Below are 12160 nucleotides of genomic sequence, written 5' to 3' on the forward strand. Positions count from 1 at the left end.
CCTTTATTTAACTAGGCAAGTCAGTTAAGAACAAATTCTTATTTTCAATGACGGCCTAGGAACAGTGGGTTAACTGCCTGTTCAGGGGCAGAACGACAGATTTGTACCTTGTCAGCTCGGGGATTTGAACTTGCAACCTTTCGGTTACTAGTCCAACGCTCTAACCACTAGGCTACCCTGCCGCCCATGGTGGCGGTGGGGTTATGGTATGGGTAGGCATAAGCTATTGACAACGAACACAATTGCATTTTATCGATGGCAATTTAAGAGATACCGTGACAAGATCCTGAGGCCCATTGTCGTGGCATTCATATGCCGCCATCACCTCATGTTTCACCATGATAATGGACGGCCCCATGTTGCAAGGATCTGTACACAATTCCTGGAATCTGAACATTTCCCTGTTCTTCCATGGCCTGCATACTCAACAGACATGTCACCCATTGAGCGTGTTTGGGATGCTCTGGATCGACGTGTACGACAGCGTGTACGACAGCGTGTTCCAGTTCCTGCCAATATCCAGCAACTTCGCACAGCCATTGAAGAGGAGTGGGGCAACATTCCACAGACCACAATCAACAGCCTGATCAACTCTATGCGAACGAGATGTGTTGCGCTGCATGAGGCAAATGATGGTCATACCAAATGCTGACTGGTTTTCTGATCCACGCCCCTACCTTTTCTTTAAGGTACTGTATCTGTGACCAACAGAGCCATAGCTGTATTTCCAGTCATGTGAAATCCATAGATTAGGGCCTAATTTATTTATTTAAATTGACTGATTTCCTTATATGAAATGTAACTCAAAATTGTTGCATGTTGCGTTTATATTTTTATTCAGTGTAGCTACAGAGACTCATTGCCCTAAATCACTTAGGCTGTATCTTAAGATGTGCAATAACGTTCTGTGATATCTTCATTGGAAACAACATTCTCCTCTTGTCACACATGAAATCAATATGGGTCACACATTGTTAGATTATTACGCTGAATTGTTTATTCAAAGTTATCTTATCTCATATTTACCACCACTCATATCAATCCATGAAATCCATGCAGGAAAGAATAACTAACTGTCAATTGACACAATTTATTGACGGTCACATTTAATCTCCCCTGCTTATGCAGCACTGACTTCAGCACTAATATTGCTGCACTCTCATCAGCAGGCAGAACCCTCTGTCTGCTCCAAGTGTGTGGGCCAGGATTGCAATGGCCTTGAATTGGCTTGTCACAACACACACTTACTCTAATTGATGTAAGAGTCTGATACTGATACAGTACATTACAATACCAACAAGGGCTATGAATAACAATCATATCAGCCGTGATCTGTGTAAACTCTTATGGCAACAATCGATAAACCATGTCTCCCAATGTCTAGCCAATTCTTACAGTACAATCCATGTTTATGCGCCACAGTGATGCAACCACTGAGCAATTCAATCCAATGGAGCAAAGTGACAAAAGATACCTGCAGAAATCAATCGGAGTTAAGTGAACTGAATGTACCTGTACACACCGGGTGTGTGTAGGTGCACGTTCATAAGACTCAAAACTCCTAAGGGCCACCACCAGGCAGAGCGAGGAGCGACACCCAACCAGCAACAGGGCGGGTCCTCAGGGAATGAGCAGGGTGGGGAGGGTCAACAATCCTCTTTCCACAGCAGCCTGTCTCCGTTTTAGAGGCTCCTCCTTCCAAGGCTGACGGTTGCAGGGAACTGAGATGTGATGTGGCGTGATTGGAGAGAGCGAGGGTGAGACAGAAAAAGAGAGAGAATAAAGAAAGTGTAAGGAAGGAGGAAAAAGGAAAATCATTCAATCTAATTTGTCTTCAGTTTGCTCTGATTACTCCACAGAACTCCAGATGACCACTGCAGAACATAGCTAGAAGCGCGAGAGAGAGAGAGAGAGAGAGAGAGAGAGATAGAGAGGAAGAGAGAGGAGGAGAGGAGAGAGAGAGAGAGAGAGAGAGAGAGAGAGAGAGAGAGAGAGAGAGAGAGAGAGAAAGGTGGGGGGTAATGCTGATCTGCAGTATTAACTCCTGTAGGTTAACACTCCAACTTATTCTGATACTGCTTGTTCATTGAAATCACCAGCAGAATGCACAACAATTTCCATGTGGGAGGATGCCTTATTGTATTAGCCTGGAACCTGTCACACTATGTAAATGTAGACTACAGTAAGTACACTCGGCATTCATTCATTATTTCCCACTGTCCAGCTCGCGAAGGGAACAACATAAATGTATAACACTATATACATCCCATAGGTTGAGTCTCACAACTATGATTCTCCTTCACTGCACACAAAATTAATCATCCCTCTTTTGTTCCGGATGGTTATCCTGGGGAGGCAGATAGAGAGAGAGGAGAGGAGGGGGAGCAGAGGTGGAGAGATACTCAGACATACACTACACAGACACTGGATGAGCAGCTCTCACCCAGACAAAGCTTTGTATCGCTGCAGATAGACACTGTTGCGTCACTGGGGTGAGTGTGCAAGAGAAAACGCCTCAGCTGAAGTAGGTTTCCTGTCAGTGCTGGCTACACGGAGCTCATTAGCAGAGACCTTCAGGGGACTGATTCAGAGAAAGGACACGACATGCTGGTCAACATCCTTCAACAGCCTTCTCTTTAAATTAGACTGTCTCAATAAGTATGATGCAGGGTTGGCACTTAGTCTGCATCATCTTTACTATGACCCTCATACTGTGTTGGAGAGTCAACCAGCTCGTCATTCATTCATCTCATTCAGTGTTGGAGAGTCAACCAGCTCGTCATTCATTCATCTCATTCAGTGTTGGAGAGTCAACCAGCTCGTCATTCATTCATCTCATTCAAGTGAGTCAGTCAGGCTGTGTATTGTGCCTTGAGAAGAAGCTGGCATTTTCTCCTGCATTTTTCCAAATGACGGGGGTCTGAGAGCCAGCACTGCGCACTGCATAGCACAGCGATGCCCGGGGACAGGAGAAACAACCATGCAGAACCATGTGAAGCTATGCCAGAAAAGAATAATGGAAGACAGAGGGTGAGATGGGGGAGGAGAAAGAGAGACGGAGACATGGAGGAAACCAGAGCACCAACATCGTTGTCTCCTTCGTCATTACCATCACTCATCCCCTCATACAGAGGTGGAAAGGACCCATTTAGAAACCTGTGTCTCAATCAAGTGACTAACAGGATAGTCCATAAGCCTACTAGTGTGTGTCATTTAGGACCCCAGCCTCACGTCTCCTCCAACCCAACCTGTTCGCAGGGGAGAGATAAAGACGTGTTTCCACCAATGTTCCAATGGTGTTCCTGAATTATAAAACATTGTAAAACAAAGAAAAAAAAGATTTCAAACACTACTAGGTATAGAATGACTAGCTTGCTCCCTCCCATTGTAGTATGAATTGGACACTGACTATAAAACTTGCTTTGATCTTTAAAAACTGGGGAGGGTGAGACATGAGAGGCATCATACAGTAAGTACCCTTACTGAAGCTCTGACTGCAATGGACGCTCTCTCTCTCTCTCTCTCTCTCTCTCTCTCTCTCTCTCTCTCTCTCTCTCTCTCTGACTACCTTGCATCTTTTTATGGAGCTGACTACCTTGCATCTTTTTATTACAGCACACAGCACAATATCAAGACCATTATGACCACAATCACTTCCTTTCATTTCCAAATGGCACTGGGTTATGTCCCACCTTTATATCATTTTTTAATGGAGATACACCATTACAGGACTCCTTCTGCACTGAATTTCCAGCGTAAGAATTCCTCTACCCTGCTCTGAGACAAGAGAGAAATGTCTTAAGTGGGTTAATGAGACTCTGAGATCAATGTAAACTCCCACGATTGGTTTTAGTTTAATTAATAATTCATCGGGGCAGTGTTCCTATTGTGACTCACAGAATTGAAAGTTATTTAGGGGTGGAGCTTGAAAAAGCCTGTGTCCGGCTTCATGGCACTGCTGCTACAGCCGCCACCCACCTACCCACCTACCTACACCCTACAGCCGCCACCAGCCGCCACCCACCTACCTACATGGCTTGCCATTGGCTGTTGTTGTCTCCCTGAGGGCTGATGTGACAAAAAAGGGCTGTACTGCTGAGCTCCACAGCCAATCCCTTTTGAATCCCTATTGGTGGCAAGTTGATGCATTAATCACTCTTCTGTTCAAGGGGCTTTGTGTCATCATTCCACCAAGAATCACATTATAACCATAAGTTAATTTACATTACACACACAACAGATATTGATGTGAGAAGCACAAAAGCACACTTTTCCACATGACATATTACATTTCTGCCATTAAGTTGCTATATGCTTAGAAAGGACCACCATGCTCTCAGAGTCTTCAGTAAGTCTACCTCAGAACCAGCTGCTGAAGGGCTTGTGCCTCTGCTCTGCCTCTGTCTGTCAACCACACCCTCCTTATGCTGAGCTGAGTTGGCCTTTTAGCCATAAAAACCTGGAAATAATGTTAGCAGAGGACTAACAAAAGCCATTAGGAAAAAAACACCCTGATTGGTTGGCACAGGATGTTGCCCTGTAAAGACCACTTGTGTGTAGCAGTGCTGACAAGTCCCCCAAGCCCACCCCTTATTAAACCCTTTTCCCACTATTAAACCGAACCATTCTGCATGTTACAGTGGCCAGGGTAGGAATGTTTTATTGGGGTGGTGCAATATTCTTGCTGGTTTCAGCAGTGGGACTGATTGAGGACTCAACCAGCCAATTCTCTACATTTAAAAAAAAAGCTCACGCTTTTTGCCAAAGAGTCTGTTGGCAGTAGTAAGCGCAGCTGCAGAGATGCTTGGTAGTGGGGTCCTGGACCAGAGCCTTCGGCATCACTGATCTGTGTGGGTAGGTGGGAGGTAGTCAGGACTCCTGGGGTGTGCACCGATGGAGAGTGGAAGATGGTGTTATGTCGAGAAGCCCAGAGAGACCTGGTTAGAATACAGCCCTTCCACTCCTTGTCTTGTTTGCCCTCACACACTTTGTATATAAAGACACATGGATACTCTGACCCAAATGCTCCGTTCATGGAAATGAACATTTCCATTTCAGAATATGAAAGTTTCTGGCGAAAAACATAATTATATTTCAGTGATAAGAAGCACTGAAGCATCCAACGGGCAATGGGCTGATGCAGCCAATCTTTTAAAAGCAATCTTTACAGAAGTGTTTGTATATCAGTCATGGTATTTCCTTGAAAGGTACTCTGAAATAACCTTTTTCCTACTCTTCAACAAAGCAGTGGTTTCTGTTTGGGAAGCTTTTCTTTGGGCTTTCTTAACTATCAGATTATCAATGAAACAATTTCATATAACAACATGTGGAACGAACATGCCTCTCCGACATGTAGAACAACTCTATTCGTGGAATTTTTATCTTCAGTGTTTGGCAACTGAATGTGGTTATGCCTACATCCATTACTTGATGCTGAAATTACATTTTGAATATTTTTATGAGGTTTGATGAATGATTTACATGGTCAGAGTCACTCTCCCATGCTCATACTCACTTTGGCTCATTCATCCTCTAACTTCCACTCCCTACGTTATCCTTAAATCTAATCAACTTTCTCATTACAACCGATGAAACGCCGCATTCCAAAATTGTATCTTTGTCATTGGGATCAAAGAGTGCTTCTGGCATTAATGTGTTCTGGGGAAATGGGCAGGGGACTGGGGAGGCCATTGGTTTGAGTGAAAGGCCCATTCTCCGTCAGCCCAGCAGGAGAGGGGGGTGAGATGGTGAGATAGCAACCCTGAGGCCTACATATGGACAGAACTGTAAAGCACTGCACCAAGTAACCCTCTACTGCAGGACGAAAACTTCGCTCAGCATTTCTTAATTATTTACAACTCCCATCCCATCCTCCACTGCTCCTCACTCTAGTGAAGCGGGTTCTCGTTCTCATTTTTTAAGGCCTTAGTGTGCACTTTAGTTATTCATTACTCTATCTGCAAGACATTGTGTGTCTGAACACGTACAGTGGGCTCTGGGGGGAAAGGAAGAAGGAGAAAAAATTATGCGATAAAGGAGAGCTTGGCAGGAAGGAGGGATGGGGGAGGACAGGAAAGGGGCTTCTTTTGGGAGCCTGTTGGTATGCCTGTTGGTGAGAGATGTGGCTGTGGTTTAGCGGAGGGGAGGGGCTCTTCCAGGTCTAGGACATACATTACATGTCACATATGGTGCTCTTAGACCGTACCACCAGTGTTACACTAGTGTACTGTATACACCCAAATGTTATACTAGGGAAATAGTGTTTCCATAGTTAGGGCTGACACTGAGACTTGTGAAGAGAGTCATTGTAAATAAGAATTTGTTCTGAACTGACTTGCCTAGTTAAATAAAGATTAAATTAAATAAATTAAAATAAAAAGAGCAGAATCAACAACCTCTGCATAATCAAAACGGTTGCTTTGTGAGAAGCTGTTAAAGTTCACAGTTAGACATTTTTATGTAAATGTCATCAGAAAACTACAAGTGGCCTGGCTTTGGCTCAAAGTGAGAGCATGTCCGCCGGAGCCATGGCACAGTTAGACACGGCTGCCGGCCTGCGTAGATGGAAAGTTTGAGCCTTTTGGGTAAAGCACTGGGGTAAATCCTGTATGGAAATGTGCCATACAGTATTAGCCCTGTTTTCAGTCATATGAACGGGTCAGCAGGGACCATCTGTGTGGCCATCTGTGAGGAACAAAGAGGCGGCTTCACCTCTCTTCGGATGAGAGAGGATGGCCCTCCCTAGGTCTCACAGCCACCACCACTTCCTCTAGGGAGGCATATTTCCAGATTCAGCCCCTTTGGTTAACAAACAGGAAAGACCCTCCTGTGACCAACAAGCACTTGCGCTGTCGCTACCCTGCAGACACGGCAATTTCATCCAAATAGAGCCAATGAGAGAGGGGACTGGAGAGGGCTGGCACACAAACACATACAAAGGATAAGTACACACTCACACACATACTGTACAAACAACACTTCACACATAAATAGGATGCAATTGTACCTATGGTCTCTTAGCATGATGAAAACAAATACAAATCTACAGGCATCTTCAGCAAAAATCTATTTAATTCCAACATTATCTGTTGCATGTGTAGGCCAATTTAAATTGAGTCATTGAACAATTGCAATCTTGACTTTGGCAACCTGAAAATGCAAGCATTATGCAGGCACCATTCATCATAAAGGCAGCATCCACCGGATTATATTTCAGGATGGGCTCCTCGTCCCTCATGTGCTCCCAGCTCATAGTCTGGTGACTCATCCTTGCCGTACCCCAGAAGTGAGAAGAGGGACGTGGAGATTAAACTCTAGAGTTGCGAGTCATTTTCCACTCATTTCCTCACTACCTCTCTCCATCTCAGGAAGACAGGCATAATCAGATGTGCATGGGGCATTACATTAAACCACGCATCTTCCAATGTCAAAATATCATGGCTTATATTGTTACTCACAAGCCTTGAAATATGGCTATTAAACTAGACATGTTTGTACATGGCCTAAGCGGAGGAGGGAAATAGAATCGCATCCCTTTCTGTCTCTATTGTCTCTCTGAGGATAATGGCGATGCCTCTGGTGGGCCCCCGGCTGTTCTGCTGGAAATCAGCCATGAGGAGCTGGCACACTTCAGTTGCTGGCTATCTGACACTCCCTCTGGCCCCGCCAGAAAACTAGCAGGTACCATGTCCCTGAGTGTTTTTCAACAGGTCCCTGTTTGCAAACAAAGAGCCCCCTCGCACCCACAGGTCTCTCTTGAAAAAAGGATTTTCATCTCAAGGAGACTAACCTAGTTAAATGTTTATTTTATTTAACCTTTATTTAACTAGCCAAGTCAGTTTAACCTTAATCAACAAATAAAGGTTAAATACATTTTAAAAACATACACTGAAAGACGATTTAGAATTCAGCTATTCAGATAGGAGGGACAGGTGTCTAGGTTAAAGTTTAAGTGGCTTGTTGAATCTTTATTTAATTAGGCAAGTCAGTTCAGAACAAATTCAATTCAGTTGGCCTCAATTCTGACCCTGAGGCATTCCTCTTGATGTGACATGTTGTGTCCTGACTCCTGACATTCATGTTCAACCTGTTTAAGTACAGCTTAAGTACTGCATGTACTCACTCCTCAGCTTCCTCCCATCAAACAGCCTCAACCATACAGCAGGATGATGAATACATCATTTGTGCACTGAAGCAGTGTATTGACAAACTGGTAGGGATTGCGATCTGCTTCAATTATCAATTCCAAAAATAGATTCCACATGCAAAGATTGATTATTTATTTATTTGGATTTGGCAATTTTGGGTGAGGTTGTCAGTCAGCTTTTCTTGAACATTTAATGACCCGTGATAGGACACGCTTTGATAAAAAAAAAAGGTAGGTTCAGCAGTTTGATTAGAAGGGAAACCACTTGGTGAATGACTTGATGATAAGCTTAGGCAGTACCACTCAACACTCACTCCCTCTCTACAATTACCCCATTAGGAAAGGCTTTTGATGAGCCAACTGTCTTAATGACCTGCCACTTGGTGATGTAGTGGGATCAGCAGTGGTCCTCTCCATCGCCACAGCTTAGGTTGGTCTGTCTATGCTGCTAAAGGGTTGCCAGTGGCAACATAAGAGGGCCTGTTATCCTCCGTTAATTTTAGAACAATCTTATCTATTGGACTGAGTCTGCGGTTGATTCTCTCTATTGGGGTGTGAGCCACTTGTCACAGATTCAACCCTCATCAAAGCCAGGCTATAGATATGGCCAGTTCTGATTCTAAACCTCTCTTTTGGGTGGACTGTGGAGTTATTGTCTCATCAATGGCCCTTCTCTTCATCACCACAGCAGCTTTTGGAGAGCTGTGATAACAAGTGTCCAGGGGAACCCACTCTGTCAATCGATCCTGATCCCACGCCTTGATGATCCTTAGAGGAGTACAAAGAAAAACATCTCACTCCCTTTGGACATGGAGACACAACACACACATAAACATTCATATAGCTATATAATCAACAAACTGTGTACAGCAGTCATGTACGTAAAAATACACAAATTCATGCTCAGAAATCAAATACAATATGATACAGTTCAGGCTTTTATCTTTTCCCCAAATATGGATTTCCGAGGAACATGAAGAAGAGGAACAGAACTACCTTTACCATCTGTGACCATGGTAACAAGGAGATCAGAAGAAGAAAATCAGATTGATAAAATACTGTGTGTGTGTGTGTGTGTGTGTGTGTGTGTGTGTGTGTGTGTGTGTGAGTGTATGTGTGGGTGCATCACGTTAAATCTAATTTCAGAGGAAAAATAAATAGGGGTACAAAACACATGACTAATTACTAATGACTCGTGTGCTTGGGAAAACTCTGAGCCTGAATTTCAACCCTTAATAATGCCTCCAGCCTGATGGCCTTCCTTCAGTCCTAGAAGTAGAATCAAACAAGAACCAGTCCCTTAAGAAAGCATGGTCTAAGGAAACAAACCCAAAGATACTGGAGTATGGGTACATCTGCCTTCCAGCCTTAAATTATGTAGTTCGCTTGCAGAGCACTTATCTGTCTCTTTCCAATCTTTTTTTCTACCTCTTTCATGACCACCTCTCTCAGAAGCCACTGCTCCAAAACCGCCATAAAAAAGCCAGACTACAGTTTGCAACTGCACATGGGGACAAAGATCGTACTTTTTGGAAATATAACTATTTGACCATAATGATCATCGTTATGTTTGGAGGAAAAAGAGGGAGGCTTGCAAGCCGAAAAACACCATCCCAACCGTGAAGCACGGGGGTGGCAGCATCATGTTGTGGGGTTGCTTTGCTGCAGGAGGGACTGGTGCACTTCACAAAATAGATGGCATCATGAGGGACGAAAATGATGTGGATATATTGAAGCAAAATCTCAAGACATCACTCAGGAAGTTAAAGCTTGGTCACAAATGGGTCTTCCAAATGGACAATGACACCAAGCATACTTCCAAAGTTGTGGCAAAATGGCTTAAGTACAACAAAGTCAAGGTATTGGAGTGGCCATCACAAAGCCCTGACCTCAATCCCATAGAAAATTTGTGGGCAGAACTGAAAAAATGTGTGTGAGGAAGGAGGCCTACAAACCTGACTCAGTTACACCAGCTCTGTCAGGAGGAATGGGCCAAAATTCACCCAACTTATTGTGGGAAGCTTGTGGAAAGCTACCTGAAACATTTGACCCAAGAGAAACAATTTAAAGGCAATGCTACCAAATACTAATTGAGTGTATGTAAACTTCTGACCCACTGGGAATGTGATGAAAGAAATACAAACTGAAATAAATCATTCTCCCTACTATTATTCTGACATTTCACATTCTTAAAATAAAGTGGTGATCCTAACTGACCTAAAGACAGGGCATTTTTACAAAGATTAAATGATAGGAACTGTGAAAAACTGAGTTTAAATATATTTGGCCAAGGTGTATGTAAACTTCCGACTTCAACTGTAGAAGGGATTGAAGGTAAGGGATAGGAAGGTAATATGGTGTGGTGTTATTAATGCCCATAAAGAAATCTGGGGAAGTAAGCATTAAGATAACAATGGGAGTATAGTCGAAGAATTTATGATTAGTGTGTTCAACTGTATATATACTGTATATACCAATCATTAGGAACACCTTCCTAATATTGAGTGGCCCCCGTTGCCCTCAGAACAGCCTCAATTCGTTGGGGCATGTACTCTACAAGGTGTCGAAAGCATTACACAGGGATGCTGGCCCATGTTGACTCCAATGCTTCCCTCAATTGTGTTAAGTTGGCTGAATGTAATTTGGGTGGTGACCATTCTTGACACACACAGGAAACTGTTGAGCTTGAAAAACCCAGCAGCGTTGCAGTTTTCGACACAAACCCATGCGCCTGGCACCTACTACCATACCCCGTTCAAAGGCACTTAAATATTTTGTCTTGCCCATTCACCCTCTGAATGGCACACATACAAACTCCATGTCTCAATTGTCTCAAGGCTTAAAAATCCTTCTTTAACCTGTCTCCTCCCCTTCATCTACACTGATTGAAGTGGATTTAACAGGTGACATCAATAAGGGATCATAGCTTTCACCTATATTCACATGGTCAGTCTGTCATGGAAAGAGCAGGTGTTCCTAATGTTTTGTACACTCAGTGTATACTGTGTATGGTGTGAAGCTCATCTTTTCCTCCCCCTCTCACTCCCCCTGTCTCTTGACACACATGGTCACATTTTTCCTCCTCTCTCGCCATTCCATTCTCTTTCTCTACAGCAGCTGATGTACATAGATAGCATGGTAGAGAGAGAAGCAGAGAGAGAGAAAGAGAACGAGAGGGTGCAAGGGTGTTGACCAATCGCTACAGTAGTTGCTCATGTGAGAGGAGGCAACTGCAGATATCGCAAGCCGTTCATTCAGTTTTATCTCCCCTCCCCCATGTAATCGCCATGCTTCAGGACTATGGCGAGAGTTTGAGATGGTCATTTCAGGGTTTCTCAGTATAGTCAGTGTTTCACCTAGATTTTCACTAGATTAGGCTTCCCTGAGTAAATGGACCACCGGACCAGTCCATGCTTGGTTTTAACCTCAACAATAAAACAATGGCACAACCATCAGGAAAACATAAGCCTTATGCTTGTGCCATTGTTCTATTGGTCAGGGGATGTTTGGTATGTGATGTCTCAACCTCCTCTTCAGGGCATATTGAGAACAGGGGTGGGGGGGCATGGGTATCTGAACCACAGCCATGTTGAGGTTAAAACCAAAACCAACCATAGACTGGTCCTGTGGTCCATTATTCAGGCAAGTCTAATCTAGGGAATAATCGAGGCGAAACACTGACTATACCGAGAAAACCTGAAATGATGATAGTACTCCCAATACCACCATCCCCAACTCTTGTCATAGACTTGAAGCAATCATTTAGAATCAATCTGCCTGAGTCAGGTCTGGAGTGGAAGCACATCAAACACTGATGTGTTTCTCTCAAATCCTGCAGCAACGCCCAGGGATGAGATGAGAGGAAGCTTACTGCAACCACAGCATCTCCCAAATGACTTACCAGGGCTCTTGTCCCACAACACAACTGCAACAAGGAATCATCCAGACCTGAGAGAATGAATTGAAGTCTGCCACCAATCTCATTGTAAAGAGGCACATAATGCACATGGGTGT

General features: G+C 43.8%; 1 long non-coding RNA gene across 1 annotated transcript in view; it reads left to right on the forward strand.

The window, feature by feature from the left end:
• Nucleotides 1–12160, forward strand: part of LOC139023596 (uncharacterized) — a 581371-nt gene that overhangs the window by 541151 nt on the left and 28060 nt on the right. The window lies entirely within an intron of this gene.

The sequence above is a fragment of the Salvelinus sp. IW2-2015 genome, linkage group LG33 (genome assembly GCF_002910315.2).
Source record: "Salvelinus sp. IW2-2015 linkage group LG33, ASM291031v2, whole genome shotgun sequence".
Classification (NCBI taxonomy): domain Eukaryota; kingdom Metazoa; phylum Chordata; class Actinopteri; order Salmoniformes; family Salmonidae; genus Salvelinus; species Salvelinus sp. IW2-2015.